Source organism: Platalea leucorodia (assembly GCF_965183815.1).
Source record: "Platalea leucorodia genome assembly, chromosome: 9".
Classification (NCBI taxonomy): domain Eukaryota; kingdom Metazoa; phylum Chordata; class Aves; order Pelecaniformes; family Threskiornithidae; genus Platalea; species Platalea leucorodia.
The window spans coordinates 4,553,804-4,567,392 of NC_138831.1; the positions used below are offsets into that span (position 1 = coordinate 4,553,804).

Genomic DNA, 13,589 nt, shown 5'->3' on the forward strand with positions numbered 1-13,589 from the left:
CGTTTTGCTTTTTGTTGCCCAGTGTTTCACACACCTCTAGCGGCAAACCCTCTTCGTTGCCAAGACAACCCCGAAGAAATACGAAATCCAGAACAATACCCTGTGTACAAGAAACCTCGTATTCCTTAGTGCACGCGTTCGTTTTGAATGTCAAGAGAAACACTGCCCTCCACATCAATCCAGGTAAGTCCAGGTAAAGGTATAGGTGATGTCTGTAAGATTATGACTTGCTTTTATAAATCGTCTTTTGTCCTGACGGCTGCCAAAGCCCGAGGGCCGGCGCTGAGAGCCTGAGCAATGCTGTTCCTGCAGGGCAGCGTTACCTATAGCTGCCCAGACGGTGCCAGGAGGATTCCTGAGGGCTGTCATGAAAATAAGTTGGGGCTGGGGCGCTGACTGTTCTCCCCAGCCTGTGCTGCATGCAAGGCGTCTGCAGCGAGCAGGGAACGCCAGGCTGCGATGATCTGCCTTTGCAGTCGTTTCTGAAGATTTCTGAGGCAGCTGAATAGTGCAGCCATAAAGGTCTTTTCACTCAATAACTGGGATGGACTGAGCTGTGCTCGGTCTTTAGGTCAAAGGAAATATAAATGTGACTTAAGCCTCTTTCCTTAAGGTCTTGGCTCAGTGCAGGACAGTGGAAGGTCTGGAGTTTGGGGTTTGTTAATGCTTATTTATTTAACCCCAATGACTGTACCTTGGACAAAGGTCCAGGAGGTGAGAATGAACACCTTCAGAGACTCTTAGGGCATCTTCTTGCAAAGACTAGCCTCGGGAACCTTTCTGTTTCTCACAGAAAGGCCATGCGCGGTTTGCAAATATAAGCCTCGCTTTTTAAAATTCTCTCCGGATCATCTTTAAGCTTCCCATTTTATTCCAAGTGGCAGATAATAAGTGATAATTTTTCTCTGAAGAATGCTAGGAATACTGGTTTTACCACACTTGAAGCTGGCATTGACCTCCTCGTTAGGAATGGCTGCACCTGTAGGGAGTAATTTAAGGTCTCCACTTGGTTAAAGCTCTTCGATAAATACGGGAGCAGCAGTTGGAGCAGGGGACGCTGGATTCTGCATAGCGATGCATCCATTTTACTGTGCACCCAGTGTGAAGCCAAATCCATTTTAGCCTGCCTTGAATCACAGCAGCATGCCAAAAGTAAGCAGGAGAAATGCCATCATCTTTTGCACCCTTTCATTCTTTGGCTCTCTGCTCCCTTGCTTCTGTCCTTTTGTATCAGCTGCCTGTCAGGATGTTCCCAGCAGGAGCCTGGCAGCATTACGAGTGTGTCCTGATGAACTTGGTCTTTACATGGGCAGGGATCCCTGGGGGACTGTAGCCTCCTCCCTTCTGCTGCACCCCCGCAGCCACATCACATTCCTCCTTTTGCAATTGTGTGCTGGGATCCAGCAACTCCAGGACTTGTGGCTCCAAAAGGCAAGTAGCAAGCAGTAGTAGCTGGTAGTTTGGTGTAACAGGAGCACCAAACCAGCAGAACAAAGCAGTTGGTGCTGAGGACTCCATGTCTCTACTATTGACACCTGGGGTTTTTAACCTGAGGCTAGCACTAGCTTAACCCTATAGACCGAGCTCTGAAACTCTGAGCAGCATGAAGAGAAGCACAGTAAGTCAGGGATTCACTTCTGAAGCACGTTCCTGATCCAGACTAAGACACAGATGTAGATCAGCATTTTAGGAGCAGAGGATCAAAGTAGCCAGTGCTGCAAAGTGAGCGTTGCACATTTGACCATCATAGCGAGGCGCTCTGAAGCACGGCTGGTTCTGCTTTGATGGCTCCACCAGCATGTCCAGAGCTTCAGCTTCCATTTATGTGACAGTGTCTCCCCGGCTGTGGGAGAAGGAGCCTTGTGAATGAGACGTGGGGCTGTACTTCAAGCAGCAACCCTGGAAGCAACAGTTCTGCGCTGTCTCCCTGAAGAACCACCTCTACAGCGCACTGAGACCCATCACACCTCCGTCCTATTAAAAGACGCGTCCCGTTAGAGTTTCGGGCGAGGCATCCCTGAGCTCAGGCCACTGTCTGCTCCTGTTTTAGCACCTTAGAAACAAATTGAAAACTCCTTGCTTCTCAGGAACAAAGGAGGTATGTGAAAAAAACTGCAATTTCATAAACTGTCGAGTGGGAGTTGGAGCTATTATAGAACATCCCGTTCCAAAAGGAAACAAATGACGGTCTGATGCTGCCGGGCAGTAGTGACGTCCGTGGCTGCAGCGTGAGTCAGTCTATATGAGATTCAGATACGGACCTAGAGGGAAAACATTTGTGGCAGCAGGACCGATCACATGCTCATAGATGGAATTACCTCAGCTCATTTTTCATGCATGTGTTAATATATTTGCTGCACTTCTTGAGCAAAAGGCAAATAGCAGCACAGAGGAAAAAGTCGCGTGTAGGAGCCGTTCTATCTGTCTCTTCTTGCAGCCTTCTGCTTCCCACCCACACTCCTGCACAGACGGTGATAATGTATCACGAACCTTTTGGTATATCACTGTTTTGTTCAGTAAAATGGAATGTGCTGTTGTTATTGTTGTTGTTATTTGTGTTATTTGGAATCCCAAAGCATGTCCCATTCCAAAGGCACAGGTCCATGAATGGGACAATTAAGTGAATTATTAGGAAAATATTTTGTTTATTGCTGAAGTGGTGTCTCGCTTTAATAGTATACAGCTTGGTTGAATGCTTGTATTCATTTAAAAATGAAAACTGAAGCCTAAGGATCCTCCCTAAATGAGTCTGTAGAGCTAATTTTCTGGTACATGGGGGATGTGTAATGATGTATAAATTGTGAAATGAATTGGCTGTTTACTGGAAAGTTATGGTGATCTCGTGGCTAATGTCAGTCCAAGACAAGAAACCCTGGCCATGGTTTGAGGACAAGGAAGCTTTAGTAGAAATACTACCTTGAGGTATTCCCATCCCAGACTTTTTCCCCACCGTTTTGCTCCAGCACAGCCCTCTCCCAGCTGTGCCCAAATAACTCCTCTTGTGACTCTGCAGCAAGCTGCATCGGGAACTGATGGGGGTTAAAAACCATGAACAAAATGTCCTGTAAAATAGGAAGCATTTTGTTTTCTTCCTTTTTTTTTTTTTTTTCTGTTTTTTGTTTTTGCAATTTATTTCAACCACAGCGGTTCCCCGATGAGCATGGCCCCCAGGAACAACTGCGTCGGCCCTGCTGAAAGGCCCAAGTGTTGTGTGGCAGAAGGGAAATGCTGGCAGGGGCCGATGGTGGGAACTCTGTGACAGCGTTGCCACCAAAATCTGCAAATCAGTAAACCATAGCCGGTAAAACATTGCTTCATTCAGCAGCAAAACAGAACAGCTGCTGTGCATCGAGAAGGAAAAAAAAAGGGGGAGATGTTGTTTGGCTACAGAGCGTGTCTTTGCCAGGGTTGGACGGCAAACTGGGGGAAGGATTTGGGTGCAGGGTACTGGACGAAAAAGGCCTCCGAAAGCAATAGCAGCCATCAGGTGTTTCCCATCTCTTCTGCTGGAATCTCATAAACGTATCTGACATTTTCATGGAGGTTCAGTCAAATCTAAAGCAGAACTGCAGGTCAGAGTTGTAGTCTAACCCTCAAACAGGACCAAAATAGTGAGCTCAGATCCGTGATTCAGAGCAAAAGCAGAACTCTTCTTGCGCTGGAATGGAGAAGTTTGGTTTGTGCCTCTCTGTGTGTAATTGCCTTATTGAAGTTTTAAAGCAGCGTTAGCCTGGGGGAGCTCACCCAGCACCCTTCCCCACTAGACATGGAGAGGGCTTTGCTGGTATAGCTTAAACCAAGCCCATAGGTGAGCGTTTGCTCCCTCTGGGACGGCTCTAATCTCCAGCAACGCTAGCAGAAGCAAACCGGGTAGAAAAATGCTTCATTACACATTTTGCTTATAGCAAAGCCCTAGCAAACCAGGCTGGCTGCTCCTGCCAGGGAGGGAAGGGGACTGGCTTGAAGCACGTGGGGTGCCTATCTCCTCAAAACGGCCAGCCCAGAGCTGGAGCGGTCTCCCCGAGTCATCATTATCTGCTGCACCCTTCCATCTTCCCTCCTCTGCCCTGGCATGGGCACCTCCCCTCTTACCCCTGAGGTGGCAACGTTTTGTTTGCACAGCTGAGCACTCTGGAGCTGACTCTGCATCCTTCAAGGTCATAAAGTCAGTCAATCCCTTAACCGAAATACCTGTAGTAGCCTCTGCTCAGAGCTACAGGACTGCGCTGCTGCTGGTGTAGCTTGCAACACCGGAGGGATAACTCCCCTGCGGTACTACAAAGCAGCTTTCCTGGAAAAGGGAATGGTTTGCCAGTATTGCAGAATGGTAATTTTATGCCCATAAAGAGCTCTTATTGTAGTCTTAAAGCAGTCTTGTAAACCAGCCGCACCTTCTCTATCCCAGTCTCAGATGAAGTGCCAACACCGTCAAATCAAGAGGTGTTTGCAGCATGTGCCGGTGTCCCAGGGTGGCTGGCGCAGGTAGCAACAGCCGGCAAGGCTTTAGCGTGCGGCACCGCTCGGGGGACGCCGGCAGAGGGGTTGCCTGCTAGCAGGCGTGAAAAACAGGGCTGCAGCGGCTGCTCCTCCTCCGGCTTGCCGGATGGCATCCCCCCCAACAGATCACTTGCTGTAGCCGTCGGCCTGTGCCGAGCCGCGCTCTCGGCTCCTCGCTCTCCCCGCCGAACAGTCCCGACCGTTATACTCGGCACAAAGCTCCAAACAAACGCGGAGGGGCAGGCGGCCTGCTCGGCCCGGCCGAGGGCTGCCGAGGGGCTGATGTCACTGGCCCGCAGCCCGCGGGCATGACTTACACGAGGGAACAGAGGGCTCTTCATGGGCCGCAGGAAAACACGAGCTGCGTGGGAGGCAGCGCGGGAGGGCGTCGCTCCGGGAGGGAATGAGACAAAGGTGCTGGAATGACCCTGGGAGCTTGCGGGGGGCCACACCTCGGCCCCCAGCACCGAGGGTTGGAAGGAGGTCACCTCCTATTTGGATTTCTTCCCTTGGGTTGTTTTGAACAATTCTGCCCTTGTTTTAAGAAAGGATCTGGGCGGGGGAGGAATGGTTTTATTTTAGAGGAATTCCCTGTGACTTGAGCTGCCTGAATTAGTCAGAAGCAGGGGAGATGAAGCAGAGGAGGACGGTACATGTCCAGAAATGGTACGGAGGCAGGGAGCTGAGGCTCCCCCGACAGCACGAAGAGTCGTGGCTGAGGCAGGTCCCGTCGTTCAGGTCCCTTTGTAGGGGTGGCTCGCTGCCCCTAGTCCGCAGTCGGCTGCTCTCCGTCAGCAAACAGTCTTGCAGGACTGATGGAGGTGTGCAGCACCAAGGCAACGTTTATAGTAAGGCCAAGGTGAAGCGAATTACAATTCGAATTACAAGCGAAGTATAATCAAACCTGCCATCACCAGAGAAGGGAGGCATCCCCCGGTGCCGGCAGAGGTGTTGAGCTGGAGGGGAAGGGAGGATGCTCGGGGCCCGCGTGCAGAGCTGATGCCGCTGCCTCCTGGGGACGGGGCTCACACCACCGCTTCTCTGTAAAGTCAAATTCTTAAAAGTGATGGCGCTTGGGATTACGCTGAGATGAACAGTGGTTTCTGAGCATTTCCGAAAGTCTTTGAGATTGCCTAAAGAAAAGCATTGAGTACTGATGATGATAGAGTGTATTATATCTAATTATATGAACCCTGGAATTGGCTATTTCCCCTTTCTTCCGTCATTCTGGTATAATTGGAAGCAGGAAGACATTCACAAAAGAAATATTGTTTCTGTGAGCCACCCAATACAACCCATTTTTGCAGATTTTCGCTGAAGGTTCAGAACCAGCAAATTGAAATAATCCTACAGATTTACATAGAGTCTAAACCGGCCACTGCATCTGATTTTTCTAAATGGTTCTTTTAAGTCTGCAAGGAACCAAGTGAAACCTCCAGATTTAAACATCGTTGAACTGTAGGACTTTGGAAATCCAGATTCAGCTGTACATCAGCTTCAGAGCCCGAAGTCAAGATTTGTTATTGTGACTGCACATGCTGGGCATCAGGATGAATAGCAAACATGGAAATTCAGTATTTAATTACGAGTCACAGGGAATCAAAATAGACAGCTCGTTCCATTAATGGAGAGGCAGACAGAAGCACTGAGCGTGCTTTCCTCTAGATGTGAGGTCACACTTGAATAAGTCAATATGGTTGTCAGGATTTTATGAAAATGCTCACAAACTGCAAAGTTTCATGAATTTTCTCATGACCGGAGATTCACACCGTGTTTACTATTTGCTCCTCACTACTACCGCTTCTCACTAATAGAGCCAGGAAAACAACATCAGGTGACTGGTACGATCGATCGACATATCTAATGAATAGCCAGGACTGAATAGTCGGAGCAAAGGGGTGGTGAATGCCTTAGAGTTCAAAAGTGATGGGCCATGATTTTTTGTGGGTAACAAATCAAGTTTGAAAAATATCAGCTTTAGTTTTCAAATGATTTGCTAGCTAAGATAGGGACGTGTGCTAAATTTGCAATTAATATTATTTTAAAGAATAGATCAAACAGCTCAAGCAGATTTCCTTTAACTGACAAGTTCCATTAAACAAGAAAGCTCATTCTTAGTAGGAGATTTTAATATAACACTGAGAACAGAGAACAAAACAATGAATGGAAACATATCAGCAGTCAATTTCCTGAGTATTCAAGCCTGCATTATACTTTGTTCTTTGCTACAGCCACGGCTCTGTAATTATCAAGCGTATTCATGGGACTTTTTCCTATTGACACTCAGCGTGAGCGTGGCTGGAAAGAGATTAAGCTTTTGTGGCAGCCATTTGAATTTGTCCAACTAAAAACAACCTGCAAGGCTGTGGGGAACTGTATGTCTCAGGGGATTTGTGATGGTCTGCAGAACCTATGGGTCACAGGTTCGGACGTGTGCGTTGGTAGCGTGCAGGACTTTTAGCTCTGTAACGCCGGCGTGGCAGCTGGCTGTGGTTGCTCCCTGCTGGCAGAGCTGGCACAGTCATGAAGCAATGACTGATGATGGGGCAGATGCTTGAAGTTATTCCTCTGCTGTAGGAAAGCACGCAAGACATGCTTGTTGGACCATGAATGGGGTTCGCTGGGTAAACCATCGCCCATTGGCTTCTCCTCAGAAAAGGAGCTTCGTTCCTCCAGGACTTTGTCTAGTCTTTCCCATAGACACTATAGCTGATACTTCAAGCTGACTCCTAGGTCACGCCGGGCCAGGTTATCCCCCACCCGCGCTACCAGTGGAGCCTCATTTTGCTATTAACCGTTGTCTTCGTGCTTCTCATGCACCCCGTGGCTGGGAATCCACCGCAGTGTGGGAAGTGACCTTTCTAGCAACTGGTCTCTGGGCAGCTTTCCGTGCAGGTTTGCCTCTCTTTGCAGGCGATATGGAGAGGATGAGGTGGGGAGGGAGGAGCAGGGCCCGGGGGCCGCTGGTGATGGCTGTGAGGAAGGTGGAGGGGTGGGCACGTGGCGAGTGGACTGCAGGGAGGTGAGCGAGGCAGATGTGGTTGGGGACAGGAGTCCTGCAGAGCCACAGGAGAGGGAGCTGGGAGCACCTCTAGCCTGAGGATATCCAGAAGGTTCATGTCAACGCTCAGGTAAACAGAGCCTTGATTTCATTTGCAGCAACCTGGCGTTTCCTTTCCGTGGCTGGACACAGCTGTGCCCGTGCACAGACCCGCCGTCCAGGCAGGAAGCGTTTCTCCCAGGGAACACCCCATCTCTGCTGTTCGGTGCAAGCGTGGGTGGAAATTCAGCTCCTCAGCTTGCAGCCCCGCTTCGTTCTTCAGACTTGAGCGCGCACCCTGTCTTTTTACACGGTTCTCTGTTTCTGTGTAAACAACCATTTTTAGCCAAAGATGGAAAACCAAAATCCTGTTTACTTAGGCTCCCTCGCAGTCCCATAGAGCAGGAGCGTTAGTGTTGGTGTTCTGGCTCAACTCCAACTCAGGTAATTACTGTGCATTCTGCCCTACTTACGCACCCCCCCGGAGTTTCAATTAGAGCAATTGTTTTCACTTTTCTTTCCTGCCCTGTCAAGTATCAATACAGTTGCTGTTAAGCTGCTCGTGTGGTCCCTCGCTTAGGTGTTGTGTTTCCATGGTAAAGGCAGACATCCTCATATGCATACCTGGACCCGGTCCTCATTGGCACAAACTGCTCTAAGTCCGTAATGGAGCTGCGTTGACTTGCACCATGCGAAGATACGGCCTTCCTACGCAGACAGCCACGTTCTTCTCTCTAATTAAAGGCTCTGTATGAATGCTCATGATCTATTTATTTTTCTACTCGCTTTTCAGCTAGGTTTGCAAATAACCTGAGGTTCAAGTAGTCATTTGCACTTATGGTCACAGGGGTGGTATATGGAGAAGATAGCATGCAACTTTTTAATGTGCTTTTCCCCAGCTATTCAAAAGTGACTCTATAGGGATATCTGAGCTCGTTCACTCTTGGCTGTTGTCGGGTAGATAGAGTTCATAATGAGTGACGTTTTATGTTATGAATCGCTGGAAAATGTGTTCTTTGGAAACAAATCTCTCCAAATTTATCAGGGGAATTAAGAACGTGGAAGGATGCCTGAAAGCTACACAGCAATAGGAGATTACATGCTTGCAGCTTAAGCCACCTGGCATATTGAGCATTAATGTTCACAGCTGAGGGCCACAGCACTTATTATGCTGTTTATCTGATCAAGAGAGCCTTCCCTTCATCTGGTAAAGAACTTGGCTTGAAATGGCACGCGTTTGGGCTGGTGGGCTATGTGACACACAGTGGAGTGAGGTTTGCTGTCTGATTCTCCAGTCTATCATGCGGCCCATCAGATGGTTATCACCCTCACGTGCATGTGCTGAACGGATTGATGTTTGCACGCACGGAGACTTGAGCAGATCGCGGCTCAGGTAGCTCAGCTGCTCAAGGCCATGGTAGCTGGAGTCATGGAGACCTTCCTAGTGACCTCCCACTAGAATAAGGCCCATGTGCAGAGATACAAGTAGGCTGTCTGTGATTTTCTACGTAAAATAAGCAGTCATTACCTTTCCCAGCACTCCTGTCGGACAGTTTTCTGAAAGGCACAAAATGCATTCATGGCTCAGTTCTCAGCAGCAAAAGAAGCTGGGAGCAGATTCTCTGCAAACATCTGGTTGATTCACATAGGAGGCAGTTGAGTTGCCTACCCATATGCGCCTGGCACTATATAAGATACTGTGACAGGCTACAGTGCCTCCATGTGTCCCACACAAGCTCCGTCTGTCCCTAAAAGAGGACGTGGGTCTCCTGTAGGTCCTGCATTTTACCTGCCAGCCCCATGCAGGTGCCTTAGGTGATCACAAGCTTTTAAAATAGCTCTAGATGCCTATATTCAGACACCTCAAGCCCACCCACTGGTGAAGTGATTCAGCTGAACAAATACTGATAAAATTTGTCTTTAAAATGAGATGTTGGGAAATTAAAAGATCCTTTGTAAAATTAGTAGCATTTTCATTCCAGATTAAAGCTAAGGCTGTACCCTCGGCACCAGTGGGAGATGGGCTGGCATCTTCATTCAGCAGCTGAGTGGTCTCCTGGTTTGGGGAAACCTGGGAATGGGATGAATGGATACCTGTGACTGATGGGTGGGTGTCAGCAACCTCTCGTAGGCAGCATCGTGCTCGAGGCAGCGCTGAGGCAGGTCTGTATTAAAGTGCTGGGTTTAGGTTGTGGTAACTCCTGCTGGGGAAGCTGTTCTCAGGGTGGTACAAGCCGCAGTGATCCTGAAGCCGTTCCCACTAGCTCTCTTGTGTTAAGATGGCCAGGCGTCTGGTCCAGCATGACATGGTGGGTGTATGAAAGTGGTACGAAAGGTCCCTGTATACTTCTCGCTCCGATGGCAAGTGCAGATCAGCTAAGCTCAAGGATCAGAGACCAACCTGTATCTCATTTTATCTGAACTCCAAATTCCCATGATTTCAGGTAAACCATCCCGACTTTGCCTGTTTGCTCACACTGCTGTTTTTTCTTAATCGTGTATTTTTATCCATATGGGGAAATATTTTGTGTCTTCAACAGCTTCCCCAGGCTTCTGAATTTCTAAAATGACGGTGGCACTGTAGGTTTAAAAGGACAGTCAGCGTGACCCCAGAGCTGACCACCACTCTCTCTTCCTTATGCAGTAGCTGTTTGCAGAGTCAGTGCAATTCTTTATATACAGGTTTTTTTTCACCCCCTTCACGCAAAACAAAAGGGTTTGGTTGTTTTCCCAAAGCAAACAGTCTGTGTCAGCTGTCTCACGCTAACAAAAAAAAAAAAAAAAAAAAAAACAAACCCCAACCAAAACAGCATGAGCTTTTATATCCAGGTCCATGAGTGGCAGGTCACAGGTTCCCTGCAGAAGTGACGGGGAAGGTAAACAGCTCGGAGCACGCCGTGTTTGCCATGCCATTCCACTGCACAGCAAAAGCTGTCCCTAGCCTTTCTCCCTCTTATGCAGCAAATCACATACTGCTTTGTAAACAGCAGTTAATAAAAACAAGCTAAATGATCATTCTTTACTAGATTTTTATTACAGCCTGCCCAAGACTTTTCCTTTGCACGAAAGGACCGTAGGAATTTAGCCACCATGAGCTAAATCAGGGAAGGTCTTAACTCCTCGGCTCAATGTAAAAACAAATCAACTATGAAGGAATACACTTTTCATATTGTGCTCTTCCAGAAGAAGAAAGTTCTAAGAAGACAAAAGCCCAAAACACCGGAAGGTTTTATTTGTACTGGTCTGTATGAAGCCAGTTATTATCCTATCAATTGTTTGTGCGGCCACTGTTTACACAAGCGAAAGATGGCACACAGGCACACGTACCGGCAGTCTGCCTTTCCTAATGAGGCCCTGCACTGCTAAAAGCAGGAGCGGGGAGCCCGGCCACCGTCCGGGTGTCCTCCTGGTGGCTTACTGGGGTTAGAAGGGACGAGATTAGCCACCTGCAATTTAGAGGAGCTTTAGGGATGTGCCGCATTTCGATGGCTGCCTCTGTGGGATCAGGCTGGCATCGCCGTTTCCCCCCAGCCGTGCCCAGGGGAGGGCTGTGGTTTGCTGCCCTGTGCCTGGGGGCAGCTGCTCGTGGAGGGGGGGTCGTCAGGCTGCACCGTTGGTGCAGTCAGAGCAGGAGAGCCCATCCCTCCCTGACACCCTCGTCTCACGTTTGCAAAGGCTGTAATTGCGGTATCCCGCCCAGCTTTTGCACAGGCTTTAGAGGAGAACAAGCAGATGGAAATCAGGTTTAAACTACCCTCACCTCCTTGAAATCACTCCTCAGAGAATTATTTACCAGGTCGTGTGAGCCCGGGTAACATACTCCAGACCATAACGAATCATAAGATTGCTGACAGAGACCTGACCTCAGCTGTGCACAGAGGGAAGAAGGACGGTTTTGAAATCAATTTGCTGTCTAACCAGTTGCCAAGGTAGAGGTTTTAACAGAATGGATGATACTGTCCCTCCTTAACTCAAATCCTGCCGGCCACATTTCACACCATCTGGAGTTTGTGCAGAGCCCGCTTTGGGAAGCCGGCCAATAAAGAATTACAATAATCTAATCTTGCCACGATAAAAGTGTGAATAACCATTTGAGTCTGACTGGAAAACTACCGCAACCTGTTAATGCGCCTTAGATGGTGGCTGAGAGAGCATCTGATGGCACACTGAAAGCGCATCTCAGGAGACAAACAGGAGTTGGCTCGTACCAGCCACCGAGCTGAAAACAGTCGGATTTTCATCAACCGAAACAAAGGGCAGAAGGAGAATGTCACTGCTGGGCTCGGGAGAGGTGACACCCCCCATCCACACTGATCCCCAAGGCACTCGGTGCTTTTTGGGAGGGCTGGGGCTATGTTTTTACAGCAGTTGCTCCAGAGCTACTATCTTTTAAGCCTCTGCAGCAGTCTCTGCTGGAAACCTTTGGTTTCACACTTTTAATTGTTTCTCAGACAGGATGAGAGTTGGTCCGGTCTTTGGTTTCCAGTGTTGTGGAGTTCCTAGTGGTGAATTTTTTTCTCCCACCCTGAAAAAGGATTGCCATATGGCTTTCCCCACATTGTTTGCATGTGGTGAAATGGATGATTTCACTGTAATGGCCACTGAAAATTTTAAACGTCAGCTTTTGGGGCTCACTGGTGCCTGGGAGACAAGGCATTGGCTTTAGTGATGTTCATGGCTTGACATAAATTTGCTTCTTAGCATCACCTTAGAAAGAATGCCAGGACTCCCCAGCGTGAGCGTGCGCTTTGCCACCTCTTAATGCTCCTTGCACTGCGCTTCATCTTTGCTTCGTCTGGTGCATCGTCGATGCTTTCTATTTCCATCATGTCTCCTCTTTCAGTCTGGCTGCTATAGGGCGCGAAGGGTAACTACAGAAACCTGTGTCAAACTGTCTGAATAATAACACCTGCACTTCACGCTGCTTACAGACAAATTCTGCTTCTTTTTTCAAGGGATGTTCCCAGAATAGGCACAATTTGAGGCAAAACTCTCATTGACAAGCAGGCACCTTTATGCTGCTCTGCAGCACTGAAGAACGATCTTCTGCAGCCCTTTTGCACACACTCACAGGTAACACGGTGGGAGTAACTTGCCCAAAAATCCCATAAGCAAAAGCTGGCCAAGCCTGGCACCATCTCTAAGCAAGTGTTTCATTTTCTTTGTAGTTCTCCAGCAGCCCATAGCAGGGGCTGCTGCTGGATATGTATTGTGAAAGGGTTCCAAAGCAGGGCTTGCTGTTCCTCTCTGTTGAGGTGAAGGGTTTCCCCCTGTTGTTACTGGCATTGAGCTGCGTGGTCACTTCCAAGGCAGGCTGCTCCGTACACGAGGAGAAGTGATGCAAGCTGTGGATCGATGCGAGAGGGTTGCTGGCACTCGCTAAGTGCAGGAAAGGGACCGTTGTTGGGGGTAAATCCCTCAGTTCCAGCCCACCTAGCCAGCAGCCTGGTTTCTGCTTTGTGTCTGGAGTTGGTGTTTTAGCTGCCTAGAAACTGATGTGAGCTGAGGTACAAGGATGCTGATGGGATTAAATCACTAACTTTACTGGTTTCAGCATTACTTTGCACCTTTCCCATTTTTATTTCTAGCCCCACGGCCTAATGGAGCCACCTTTTAGGCAGTAAGTTTACTAGGGCAGGGACCTGACTTTTACAAACCACATCATTTGTTTCAAACCAGAACTAACTTCACTTTTGCTAGTTCAGGTCAGTGGAGTTAGTTACATCCCTAAATCATGGGGAATTAGGACGAGAACAGCCCCTGTAGCATGTTCTCTCTGCGGTACCTTGCACAAAGACGAGAGTTATAAAATAATCCAGGTGATATTTCTGGAGTGGTTATCATCAAGTCATACACTGATGGGCTGATGCTTTAAGTCCGTCCTAAAGCACGGACTTGAGGAAACAGCCCCAGCATCGCTGGCTGCGGCTCTTAAAGAAAGTCATCGCTTGAGACCCAAAAGCCCAGTGGCAAACTCCTCGGCTCCTTTATGCAAGAGCGTGCAGAGCGACCACCATTGTTTAAATCACCCATCTTGGGTTGCTTAGTCCTT

At 48.5% G+C, this 13,589-nt stretch overlaps 1 protein-coding gene across 9 annotated transcripts in view; it reads left to right on the top strand.

Moving 5' to 3' along the window:
- SLC6A6 (solute carrier family 6 member 6) overlaps positions 1 to 13,589 on the top strand; it is a 117,774-nt gene that overhangs the window by 22,839 nt on the left and 81,346 nt on the right. The window contains exon 1 of one of the 9 annotated variants that reach the window (XM_082321078.1): positions 40 to 183. The exons of the other annotated variants lie outside the window; for them this stretch is intronic. The gene's annotated coding sequence lies outside the window, so the exon portion shown is untranslated. Of the gene's footprint in view, positions 1 to 39; positions 184 to 13,589 lie in introns of those variants that run through there. 9 annotated transcript variants of the gene reach the window in all.